Genomic DNA, 13,849 nt, shown 5'->3' with positions numbered 1-13,849 from the left:
TGACAAAGCCTTTAACAAACACACACAGTTGTCTTTCAAACAGGACAGCATTCGTTTAAGTTGTAGCTACTTAGCAGCTCAGGAGGGATACACTGTGATGTGGAATATTAGCTGTTCTCTTCAGCAGTCTGCTAGGATTTATTAGCATATTTGCCAAATTTACAATAGATTTAGGTTTTCAATAATATCAAGATTGTCGAAGAGCATTAAACCCCTCTAATGTTTCTGTTTATCTTAATGTCACTTTGAGTCCTTGACCCCAACCTTCACTTATTTGGCCATGACCACAAATTTTTCCATTCATTACTGGGTAACAGAAATTTCATTAGCATCATCTAAAGACCTTCTTGCCTCACTTCTTAAATGGAATCCACATCTTGTTTTGTTAATTTATTGCTGGGTGAATATTTGCTTAAATCTGTTGAATTTTTCTGGCATCGTGACTCAAATTTTTGTTTTGCAGTGATGCTACTGCTGTTGTCCATTGGGTTTCTTCAGCTTTGATTTCATCTGATGCTTGTTCATGTTATCACTAGCTTGCTTTTTGTTCTTATTTTTGTTTTTTATTTTGCCTGATCACGTCTCCGCATCTTCTTGCTGACTGATATTATCAGATCCTCCATCTTTAAACAACAGCACTAGTATCTCATTTTATACAATACCAGCAGAGGTTTTCTTCATTCACAATGAGCATCCCAGAGGATATTTGTGATATAATTGGACAAAATCATGACAGTTTTACAATATTAAAGGCTTTACAGTGCTTTGACTTGATTCTCATTCGAATCAGAGAGAGTTACTACAGAGATGAGTAGTAAATAAGTCCTTTAAAAAAAAAAACAACCAATAAGACACATTCTTGTGAGTTCATCAAAAATACAATTTACAATGAAGTTTGGCAAGATCAGATAGGAGTCATCAACACCCTACACATCTTAAAAGAATGAGAGAAAACAAATTGCTTCATCTTTCAGTTCATACTCTCAGGTAATCCCAATAACACTCAACAAAAAAGAAGAGTATGACGAAACTAATCTGTAGTTTCACAAAGTGCATCCGGTACAGTGAACTTCACCTGATTTTAATCTGAAGGGGTGCCTCTCGATGACTAATGATGTTATCTTTTGTCTGGATAGAACAATGGCAAAAGATGAACAGATGAAAATATGAAGATGAAAGATTTTTAAAGTAAGGAAATAATTGAATTAAATAGGCTAAAGTGTGCCACAATATTCATCCATTGTCTTTCAGATCTTCTTAATCCAGTCTATGGAGTATATCTTTTTAAAAATAAGACAGGGCAAGAGAAAGAAAAATAGATGATCCTTTGAGTAATTTCAGTTAAGTTTTAAAATGTCTATGAAAATATTGCAGTGCACACCAGTGAGAAATACATTGTATTTAACAAACTCAGACTTCTTAGAAATAAGGAAAAGCGTAGAGTAGAATAACAAAAAGGAAAATTTCAAAAACGGAATACTACACAAACTAGAAATCATAAAAGTATCAAAGAAGAGCAAAGCCCTAAAAGGAGTTGCAATAGAAACTAAGAAAAATTAGGGGTGAACTTCATAACTGTTTCTTTTACAATACTAGAGAAAAGCCAAGCAAAATGACACCTTTTATTGGCTAACTAAAAAGATTACAATATGCAAGCTTTCGAGGCAACTCAGGCCACTTCTTCAGGCAAGATTTGCACAAGGAAAACTCATTAACAACTATAGGAAAGGGTAATTAAATAAAAGTTGCCTTCTAGGTTTTGACAAAAGAACAAATAAGTTAAATGTGCCATGCAGAAACAAAAAATATGCTCTGGGCTTAAAGCTTTTGTAATGGGAAAATGAAGTGTGAATTAGGAACTGGGTACATTAAAGATACACAAAACTTCTTGATCTTACAGTGTCTTTTCTGTTTTAGACATCAAATGTATTCCAGAGTGGCAGGGTTGAGAGAGGTGAGGTTAGAAGCATGCACTGAAACAGCGTGTTGCTGCACCCACCACACGGCAAACCACCTTAAGATCCCAATTAGGACCCACAGGGTAACACCTCAGCACCACACTAGTTTGGATGGAATGGAGAAAAAATAAGGAAAACAAAATAAATCTGAGCAGTTAGAGTCCTGCTGTTTAGACTTTACCTCTAATCTGAGTAAAATATTGGAAAATCTATGCAAAACTAAATCTAAAGGCAACCTGCTTGAAAATAATATTTTAGGTGACAAGCTGTGTTCATGACAGATAACTGTTTTGCTTTACACATAGATTTTAATATTAGAAAATGATAAATTCAAGCAAATTATTTTTACACCAAAATATTGATATGAATTAATTATAGTGCAAAAACATTAAAAAAATATAACTGTCAGCTAAAAAATGTGTTCTATGAAAAACATTTAGATGATGGAGGGGAGTGTTTTTCATTTTTTAATTCAGCGACCAAAAATATATAAATATCACAGAAATAATCAAAGCAATTTTTTGAATACATACCTATGAATTAAGACAGCAGGTTATATAAAATGACATGAAATAGTTGAATTGAATGTAGGAAGGAAGAATACCTTAACTATGTGAAGTGTCTTATGTTATACAACTGCAGCAGGAACATTTAAATAATTAAAACATACTACAGATTCCATGCCAGTCAAAAAGCTGACTTACTACCTAGTGCCCATTGCCGTTAATTTGGATGAGTGTGTGAAATAAAATATTTCATTATTTGAGAATATGGCCACTGGCAGACCTACACAATTAGAATGTGAGCACTGATGCTGATTTAAATACAGATACACTCTCAAGCCCACTTAACCCTATTTAATGCCACCTATGGCTGGCATTTATTCATGTGGCATTAGATTCTAGGCAGGAACCAGCTCTAGATGGTGTGCCAGATCATCACAGGGTCCAAGCATGGACACCAACACACACAAACACATTTGACTAATTTAGGCCTGCCAACTGTCTTAACATATACATCTTTGTCGATGTGGGTGGAGAAGTCAAGCAGACATAGAAGGAGCTTTCAAACATCAGTGAGACAATGAAAGAGCACGCCTAGGGTCCTGGAACAGTGAGGTGGCAGAACTAACCATTGGACCATTGTGTCTCCCAATGGGTGAAAGGAACATTCAGTTTTTAATTGTCAGCAAAGCGCCAGACATTTTAAATTCACAAGAAGACCATTCAGTCTGTTACACTTGTTAATTGCTGAATTGTTTCAAAGTCACATATAGACTGTTTTGAACCTTTATTAACTTCATGAATTGGAACACTGGTCAAGATTCTGGTGTCCCTTTGCTCAAAAATGGACTTACTGATAAGGTGAAATAATTCTGTTAAATCAACTTTACAGAGAGCTCATTTGAGAATCTGAAAAACACAGCACAAATGAGAGAAACCCATTCTGTCCATTTCAGCTAATTCGGCTAGGTAATAGCTACATTGTCCAGGTACTTTATTCAAATATTTTTAAAAGCCTTTAAGGTTTTAACAAAACTTGCATAACTCAGTGGTTTGTTTAAGAATTATGTGACTCTTTGTCTGGAGAAATTCTTCCTGGTTTCTATCTGTAATATATTTTAATTTACACTGATGTTCTCAAGAATGTGATTCATCATATAACTAATATAATTCTGCTAAGTTAGCTTCATCAGTGCCTTTAAGATGTTTGTTGACATGAACAAGGTCACCAAATAGCTTTCACTGTTTCAGAATAAAGAGATTTAAATCCCCCTTTAGATGCACTTGATTGCTCTTCCATGAATCACTTCTAAAGCTTGTAATGGAACCAGGGTGTCAGCGAGCCCCAAACCCCAAACAGGTCACACAAATGCAGTCCTGGGTTCAAATAAAGGATGTTTATTATCCAAAATACTTTAAAAGTAACAAGTACAGGTTCTCTCTCTCCTCAATACCTCACAATTCCTCTCCTCTCACCACCGCACTGCCCTCTTCCAGTCGTGTTGCTTTACGTCCTGCCAGCTCCAACTCGCCTGGTTAAAGGAGTGTGGTTCCTTTTATTGAGCACCTGGGAGTACTTCCGGTGCCAGGGCTGCTACACGTTGGCAGTACTTCTGGGTCATACAGAAGTCCAATATAGCAGGAATCAGCTCTCCCTACGGTGCCCCCTTGCAGCACCCACAACTGTGCTGCCAGACTACAACTCCTGGCATTCCCTGCTAGTTCCCATATGGGTGCTGATATGGAGGGCTGCTGCCCTCAATGAACACCCCTCAGAAACTGTCCTTCGCTGTCCTCTTTTATCCCGACCTGGGAAGGTATTAGGCATATGTCCAGTCGGGATATCTGTCCATTTATTTGGAGCTTCCTGCCCAGGTAAGGAACCATCTCCTCTGGCTGGGATCTCTATCCATCCATTACGGCAGCTGGGTGTGACATCCTTCCCTCTCTTGGCCGGGATACCTTTCTGTTCACTCGGGACCTCCCATCTGGGTAAGGGATCTTCCCGACTTCTTGCCAGGATGCCTGTCCATCCTGTGTGCCTCTTACAGACTGTTCTGTCATTTTTGTAATGTATTGATCAAAACTGTGGGTTATTGAGTTCTTAGTGCACCATCTATTGATTAATATTCAACCAGCTCATTTAGTCATCTTTATTCAAGACTATTCAATAATTTAATAAACTTAACTTTTTTAAGTACTGTGCTGTTGTGTTTTAACATTTCTTAATTTATATTAAACAGTTTTTGGGATGTAGCTTCACATTTTATTCACTGCATCGTTTGGTTCTGTTTATTGTCGGGACAATGAGAATATCATGTTGCTGTAAAATTCTAAATCATCTACTCAGTTTGCTTCACATTCATCAGTCTTGCTTATAATTGTAGATGAAGGCATGAAAACAGAAATAGTGAGTTTGCCTTGAACTGCACTTTCTAAATGTCTGCCAAGTTCTCAAGATTATCTATGACTATTTTTTCTCTGTCTGCCTTAAACATTTAAATTTAGATAATGTCTGGCTTCAAAGGCACCGCTCTACCAAAATAGGCCTTTTCCTAGACATTCCTAAAGAGTTCAGTGTGACAGCAGGTTAGCTTCATCTGTATTGTACACGTAATTATTAATGGATTAAACATGGGCATCCCAGTTGAATTATTTGGGCTTTGGTGTAGTTCAGGAGGCACTTGCTACACTGTAGTAAATCCTCAACCCAAATGATATGAGAATGATGAGAAGTTCAGTTTAAGTTGAACATACCTCTTAGCTACAGACCATCTGTTCAAATAAAACATGACACAATGTGAATGAAGTAAATTGTTTGACTCAGCCCATAATCACTTGTCACATCTGGCAACAGGTAAAGAATGTCATTCTTGGAAGTGACGTATTTGCTGTGTTACATACCTGAGTCAAGTTTCACTGTCACCAACAAGGCACTTTTGTTCTTGAGTGGCATACATAAAGTTCTCATTGTGATTTGGTGAAATTCCCAGACTATTTCATATTTGGGAGTGGCACTCTATTCAAAAAAATATGGCGGACTGTTTGCGTCTTTTTAATAAAAATAGATCTTTTATTAAATAATTATTAGACAACAACAAACAATTACAAGGTATTCCTTTTGTTGACTGTAACTATCTAAGGCAGCATTAATTTTAGTTCTTATTCACATATTGGGAACACTATGTACAACAACAAAGAGGAGAAAAGCATAAGATGCGACCACCAACAACTTTGTAGACTGTCACATTGTTTCATTAGTGAGACTTTGTGGCATCTAACGTATACAGTGATCATTTGAGTATGAAACACCAGTTTTACTCCTTCTTATAAACATGCAGCCCAAAACTAACACATTTGCTGATGCCATCTTTCACACTCACTGAGAAGAAATCATTTTTTGTATGTTTTATCAAAGTGTAAATGTGCAATAAACAAGAGGCTAATGAAGCAGAGCCAAAAGCTGTTGCAGACATGATACACACAGTACTGTGTGTTTGTAAGTTAACCAAAATGTTTGTTGAGATAATTCATATACCTTAACTTAAACCGCCAAAGTCCTACACTTGCCCAAATCCTCTAGAATGGCTTCTTATAAATAGGTACAACATTTTACACATACATTGTTCAATATGATTGATTTCTTTTTGCAGGCACCAGATATTCTTTTTGTTATTTGTGTAAATTTCACTAATGCTGTGATTGTGAACAACAATTTGAACGGATAAAACCAAATTACATAAAGCACTTTATTATATGGGGCAGCATGGTGGTGCCTCAAAGTAAGGAGACCTGGGTTCGCTTCCCGGGTCCTCCCTGCGTGGAGTTTGCATGTTCTCCCCGTGTCTGAGTGGGTTTCCTCTGGGCACTCCGGTTTTTTCCCACAGTCCAAAGTCATGCAGGTTAGGTGCATTGGCGATCCTAAATTGTCCCTAGAGTCTGCTTAGTGTGTGTGTGTGTGTGCCCTGCCTTGCGCAGGTGGGAAACAAGACCTTAACCTTCATGTTATACAATGTATTACTATAAAAACTCTTAAGAATAATCAAGGAGCTGAAGGCACAGAGAAGCATTAAAGGCTATTGCTGACGTGGCATACACAGCACTGTGTGTTTTAAATTGTTTTTAACTGTACATACTGAGGGACAAAACTTGCTATGAAACTAGCATTCCTGAGCAGCTGATAACTGTATTAGCGGAAGCTATTTTGAAAAAAACATAAAATTCTATTTATGTCTTTAAAACAAGGAAAATAAATGATGAACTGATGAGAGCAAACAAAATACTGGCTCAGATTATTTAAAAAAAAATGTTACGTAGAAGCTTTTTCCGGGAGACTATGCTTTTTCAAGATGTTCATGTAGATTATTACATGCTGGATGAATACGACTCATTTGTAATTAAAGTGTTTACTGAGTCAATTTAATCCAGTTTTAAATTGGTTGGGTAAAATGGGCACAAAGCAATATTCTTTTACACAGTACACTAACACACATTCCCACTCTCACTCATACAACACCATTTTACAGTTGCCAATTCAATCTGCTAGTGCAATCAGACAAAGGATGAACTGTAAAGTCGAGGAAGGTTAAATCTGATATTTTAAAACAGGTTACAGTAAATCATCTAGCTAAGACATTTAATACTCAAGGGTTATATCTCTATTATTGTTTATTTTGACACATGGCTTGCATCTGATTCCTGAAGACTTGGTTTGTTGCCACTGTGGTTCTCATAAGTAATAGTCATTGGCATTGTGTTACTTATGTGTGCATGCGAGGTTGCCCTGTGGAGAGTGTTGTCAATGCGTACCTCATGGATCCAACATCCATACTTGGTCATTGCCTATGAGGATTTCCCTTGAGGTAATTTATGAACACCGTCCAAGGATGTCTCTCAGCCTGAGTTTAGTGTAGCACAAGTTAAACACTGAGTTGGTTTAGTAGGTTTTAGAATATGTGTTATTTACAGTAAGCACTTATGCTAAGAGAAACAGGCTAACGCCAATATATTGTATTTTTATAGTATTCATTGTATTAGAGACACCGAGCCAACAGCCTAAGTTTGTTAAGGCATGAACTGAACAAACTTTCAAAAGGACAGCACAAAGATACCCACACAAGACGCCTCTAAGGCATCTCATACAGTAGCTGATGGTAAATATTTACCCTGAATAGCTTGTTCCATTGTATCCCACCTTAAAATAAATCATTGTTGGATGCTGCAAGCTTTGTGGAATGGTCCGTTAATTTTTTCTAAGGGTCAGATACTCCCTGAAAATGTATGTTTTTCTATCTCGAGCCTTCAGCTAGTCCAAAACCACTTCAAAACAGGCAGTGGAAGACAAAATGCATCAACATAAAAGAAAAAAAAGCCCTTAGCATAGTTTTAATTCATATTTAACTTCTTGAAATAAACAGCTATGAGGGCAGCACATCAACATAATCAGGCAAGCAGCAACAAGGTTGGTTTCTTGATTGTTGCAGAGTTTCTTTGGCACTTCCAGTTGTTCAAGTAACTTGGTTTATAAAAAAAGGTGCAAGCACTGAATTGATATCATGACTTCCAACAAGACAGAACTCGTATGATAACTCATGAAAACAAAACAGCAACAACAGAGTATTGTAGTTGCCTCTTTAATTGTCTAATTCCAATATGATTTATGACATTTTCTCTAGAAATGACACAACTCTGTAAATGTGCCGCTTTCCTTTTGTTCTCCATTCATTCCCACAGTGCCTAAAATAGTCTGCCAATTTCTAGGCCTGTTGGAGTAATTATGTTTTCTAATTTCCTTTTGAGTTCAAAAGGCCAATATCCTGCAGCTAATAAACTGCCTACTATCCCCCTGCCTGAGCAACAAAAAAAAAAATACATCTATATAACCAATTAAAGTATAAATCTCAACGACATACTAATTATTGATTATATTTCTTGTAGACTAAACTATTATTCTGTGTCAAAAGCCCAGTATTGCAATGAAGGCAAGCATCTGATCAACAAAGATGTTAAGATATTCAGTTGTATTAAAATTATCCTCTACTCATATCAATAGAATTTAAGGTATGCTTCTAAACAAATCTCATACTTTTAGACGACTAAAGATTTATTGGAATAGGTTTTGTGATCTTGTAGTATCCAGTGTTTGATTCATTATCCCACTGCAACCCAACTTTCTTGTTTTTTGAACCTTGGAATGAAGTTATGTTACGTCTTCAGTCGTTCTACAATGAGTTGTGCGTTCCAGTATACCACTTCCACCTCCTTTGTTTTACTCTGGTTTGGATTTAATAATTGCATCCTATCTGTCAGTTTCTGTCAGCCCACTTATTCTACATTCTGCTTCCACCAGTAGGCCTAGCATTGGTTGTTTTTTTACTTGGCCAATCGTCAGTTCACCCATAACAAAGTCATGCAGGAATGCTGTTGCATATACACTCATGCTGGTTTGTCTAGTGTTTACTGCCATGTAGTGTTTAAACCATTGCATATTTAGTACCTACCTGCTTCAAATTATGTGCACATTCAATGCTTTACTGTCTAGTCAAATATGTGGGAAGGGCATGGTTGTGCAATCCCATAGCTGCTATTTCCAGCGATCCAATCTGTTTTTCTTATGAATTTATCAATGAATAATCTCAGTTCTCTGGAAATCCCTAGTATCTCCTTGTACATACTGTACATATTCCATACTGTTGATTTTCTTTATTTGTCACCATGTCCACATCCATGAATTTGATGTCTTACTTCCTCATTGCTGTTTTCATCCAATAGTGCACGGCGTTTCACACCTAAGATTGTATCATAACTTAATCAGATTTTTATTTGGCCTATATGTAAACAAACAGATTCTATTCTCAAATACGTATTTTCCATTTGACATGCCAGGAATCATAAAAATATTTAATGAACACTGGATTTTCGTCATTAACTTTTATTTTCATCATATTAATAATCCCTGTTTTTTGAATAATGTACATCCGGCGTACCACGAGTGGCAGCCTTTTCAGCAGCTCCGTGTATGACTTTTATTTTTCTACCTTTTTCTCTATTTTACTGATCACTCCTTTCACTTTCTTTTATGTAGACTTGTTCCCTGGACATTTTTTACTACTTTTACTACTTTAACTTGGAATTTTACATGCTGAGACTCGTCTATTCAAGTAATCAACTTCAAGCGCTGAGAACAAATGCCCGCACCGGTGAGGTTCCAATTTACCTGATGAGGTAAGACGGTGGTATCGTGGCTGCAGAGCCAGAGCTAAGCAAAAAGTTAAGCGACTTTCGAGAAAGTGGTGTGTCAAGCCTTCGATGCCTTCTGTGAAATTATTTTTTTTTCTTTTTTTGTGAATTTCCCCTTGGGATTAATAAAGTATCTATCTATCTATCTATCTATCTATCTATCTATCTATCTATCTATCTATCTATCTATCTATCTATCAATAAACTTTATTTTCTGTAAGTTAAATTGTCGGCCATTATTTCTTGTTCTGTGTAAAAATCAGTTTGTAACTATGAGCTATTGCATAATTTCCTTTTCAGTTTTGGTATATAAACAGGAACAGTGATAATGGGTACCATTGACTAAAATCATTTCATGTCTCTTCTAGATTTGATGTTTTTCTTATTACCTTCTCTATCATCTTACACTACTATGTCAAGAACATGTTCATTCTTCTGAACCCACCAGGATTAAGTTCATGAGATCATGAAACCAGAGGACTCATACACCTGTCTGATTCCTCTGTACTTTTGAGATCATCAACCCAGAAAGCCATCTCTAATCTTGGCTGTATCCACCTAATTCTCATTGACATCACTCTGTGTACCTTTTATAAACTTGCTTGGTGGTTGACTTACAGTGATGATGAAACCAACATGTCATAGCTGTGGTGACATATTGAGCATAAGGCCTCTCCAGTAATGGAAGCTCAGTTTTTCCATAATATATTGTAGTGGTGTTATATAGCATGGTTAAACCGCGATAGACAAATGAGCGCCGATAAACTCGCTAACTGGTTTTCCACAAATGCGCGCCGAAAAAATCAGCATGATAAAATCGCGAGAGAGGCCAAGAGAGTGGGACTTTTATGTGCACATTATGTACACATTATGTGCTAGGTTATAACTGTTATAACTGCTGATGGCATGCCGCAAACAAATAACTCAGTCGAGGGTTGGCATAACGCGTCGTATACAAAGCAGAATTACCAGCAGTCAGGCAGCCAGCAAGTCTAAATACGCTCAACTATCAAGATGTCTTGCTGCAATTCTTCCTACATATGCAGGGCGTGATCTTAAGGACTATCTGTGTGCCATGTCTCATAATATTGACTTCTAAAATAAACATTATTATATATGCTTTAAACTAGTAATTCATATTTAATGAAACTTTCGTGATTTTGACGGCGCATTTTAATGGCTGCTATTTTGTCGGCGCTCATATGTCTATCGCGCAAATGTCGAGTCACTATATAGCACTGTTGTGCTTTACTTATTTCTGTGTTTCTGCATTTATGTAAAACGTTCTATATATTTATGTGTATTAAAGTCTGCTTGTCTTCAGGTTTTATGGAGCATTCATGTTCAATATCTGGCTTTTGTGATGTCACCTACTTCATTTTTTAAAAAATCCTACAAGAAAGCCTAAAGGGGAAAGGAAAAAATGGAAGAGAAGAAAATAATATTTCTGTTAGATACTCTCTAGAAACCAAAATAATTTCTTATTAACATTTTAAATTAATCTAGGTATAGGTAGAATGGCGGGAGGTGCTGCATCCAGCATCCTGAGTTTGAAACTTGCACCTTTGTCTTTCTCTCAGCGTCTTAATGAGTTTCCTTCTGGGTAACCTCCCACTTCTCCAAAAACATTTAGATAAGGTTAGCTGGAGATTTAGAATTAGTTCTGTGTGAGTGTGACTATTGGTATGTGCATTAGGGAGCTTTGAAATGGCCTGGCTGTGCCCTGCCTAGGGCTTTTTCCCCTGTTTGACCCCTAATCCTGGGATAGCCTTCAGATACCAATGGCCCTAAGCTAATTAAGTAAATCTGAGAACGTTATACTTGATACCTTTGACTTTAAACCTGATTTACTGCAGTCAGGCTGTGGCTATCAATTGTGTATCAGCATGTAGCCTTTGAAAGGAGAAGAGCATTCTCCCACACAAAACATCTGCATTTGAGTCTTTTCTGCAGTTTCCACCATCCTTCTTATCCTGCCCATGATCATTCCAGTTTTTCATAATTTGAATTTCCCATTTCTAATAACATACTTGTCAGCTATCTCAAGCTTGATATTCAATTGAGAATGTATATTTTTAAATAGCAATAAATTTGATAACTTTAGGCCTTTCAATTTCAGAGTGAGGTTCCTGTCTAGTGAATGGCTTCATACTGTATCTGATGTTTACAGTAATGGCTTCCCATTGCCATGTCATGCTTGAGATTAGATTTCTGATAGATTAATTTACTTCAAGAGACTGGTTGAGCTTCAACAATCTTGATTTAAATTAGAGTTTGGTGGCCACCACCCATTCATCAACATGGGTAAACACACCAGAATGAAGTACATTGAGAGAAGTAAGGTATAGTGGTGTGACCAGTTAAATTAAAATTCCAGAACATGCTCAAGATTAATGGTCTAAAAACAGAATGGTGCTTAGCTTAATGTATTCCTGGCCAGCTGGCTGAGGTGTTGGCCTGCTTCATATAAAAATCTAAGAGAGTAGCAGCCATGTAGCTTTTTCCAAGACACCATAATTCATGACATGAATTGTTTCTTCTGGTGGCCTCTTTTTATCAGAATGAAAACTCAAAATCTTTAGGCCTGTATTTTTGTTCTCATTCCCAGTTTCATCTCTCCCATCCTCTAAGGACCCTTCCTTGTCTCAATGAGACAGTTTTGCTGAAGTGGTAAATTCATTTAAAAATGTGTGTGTAGTAGATGAAACATAAATGTAAAGAAACATCAAGATAAACAACCATATGTTTGTCTTTTACATCCTGGAAGCTCTGATTCCAAGTGAGTTACTACAGTTTATTCTCTTCTAACTAGCCTTGTGGTAATTGGTAAATTAATATTTACACTAAACAGATGACACCTTTATTCTCGGGTAAACCTATACAGAAAAGTGACCATGTCAGCAACCTTTGCATGCAAAATGTTTTCTTTGAGGTTTTCTTATTATTTTACTTTTTTAGGGGTTTGTTTACTGCGTGTTGTTAATCGCTATGTATTGGAAAATGTAAGCAAAAGTTTCAAACTCATTAAACTGTTCTTGTGCCTGTTCATGCATAACAAAATAAATAAAGGAAGACTTTAGAACGGGAATTGAATTTCCAACACTCCCACAATTGACGTCCACACTGGCAAGATGGTTAAACGGGCCTACTAGGAGATAAGCAGTGTCCTGATTATCATGTGTTCATCCAGAAAACGCAGTTTTTAATGTATGACTGAGCAGCAGCTTGTAGGAATCCTGCCTTAGAAAAGCCAGAAAGGAATGGAAATGATGGTGCAGACTTCAAGTTACCCATTTAGAGCTGCAGAAGTATCCCACTTAATAAGATGTTGGAGAACTCAGTTTAAAAAAAAATGGAAAAGTTAACTCACCAAAAGTTTTGCTTTATTTCAGTTTTAGAAACACTACATAGCTTGTCAGATTAAGAACATCCAATCAATCTCTATTTGAAACTGTTTCACCAAAATCCACTTTATGAGCGGTGAACAAACTAAAGAAGTCTAAAACAAATTCTTGCAGGATCTCCAGACTATGACTAATAAAATGCATCTACCCCATCTTAACCTTCTAAAGGCTGCCTCGACAAATATCCATGCAGCATTAATGGAAAACATTTAAAAACAGAGATATATACTTTCCATTATGCAGGGGATAACCAAAAATAAGGAGAAAAAAAATCAAAAAGTGATTCTTCTGTTTCTTTTTCCATCCCTTTATCCCAAGACATCACATGTTTCCGTATTATAAGAATGAAAAAATGCAAGGCCAGGACGACGTCAGTAATCTTAGTGTTACTAGTGTTACTGGGCAAATGTTACAAAGCTAAAAATGCTTGCTTGGTGCAGTCATCAGTTTATGTTCCATAGTTTTCACACAATACAGAGACTCATTTTCATACCTGCAGTATGATTTCTGCCTTCTAGTTACTAAACCACAGTCTCTATGACAAAATGGTAAACCTAACATTGCTCAATGGTGTTGTGTACCTACAAGGGCGACAGAGTTCATTTTTTTCAGTATAATTGACACATTGTGTTTTTTCTGGAGGGGCAACACAATGGTTAGAACTGCTTCAACACAGCTCCAGGAGACTGGGAATATTTGTCAATTGACACACGATTCTTTTATTTCACAAATTCAACTAATAGCC

This window comes from Polypterus senegalus, chromosome 14 (assembly GCF_016835505.1).
Source record: "Polypterus senegalus isolate Bchr_013 chromosome 14, ASM1683550v1, whole genome shotgun sequence".
Classification (NCBI taxonomy): Eukaryota; Metazoa; Chordata; class Cladistia; order Polypteriformes; family Polypteridae; genus Polypterus; species Polypterus senegalus.
Note: the sequence above shows the minus strand (reverse complement) of the source record.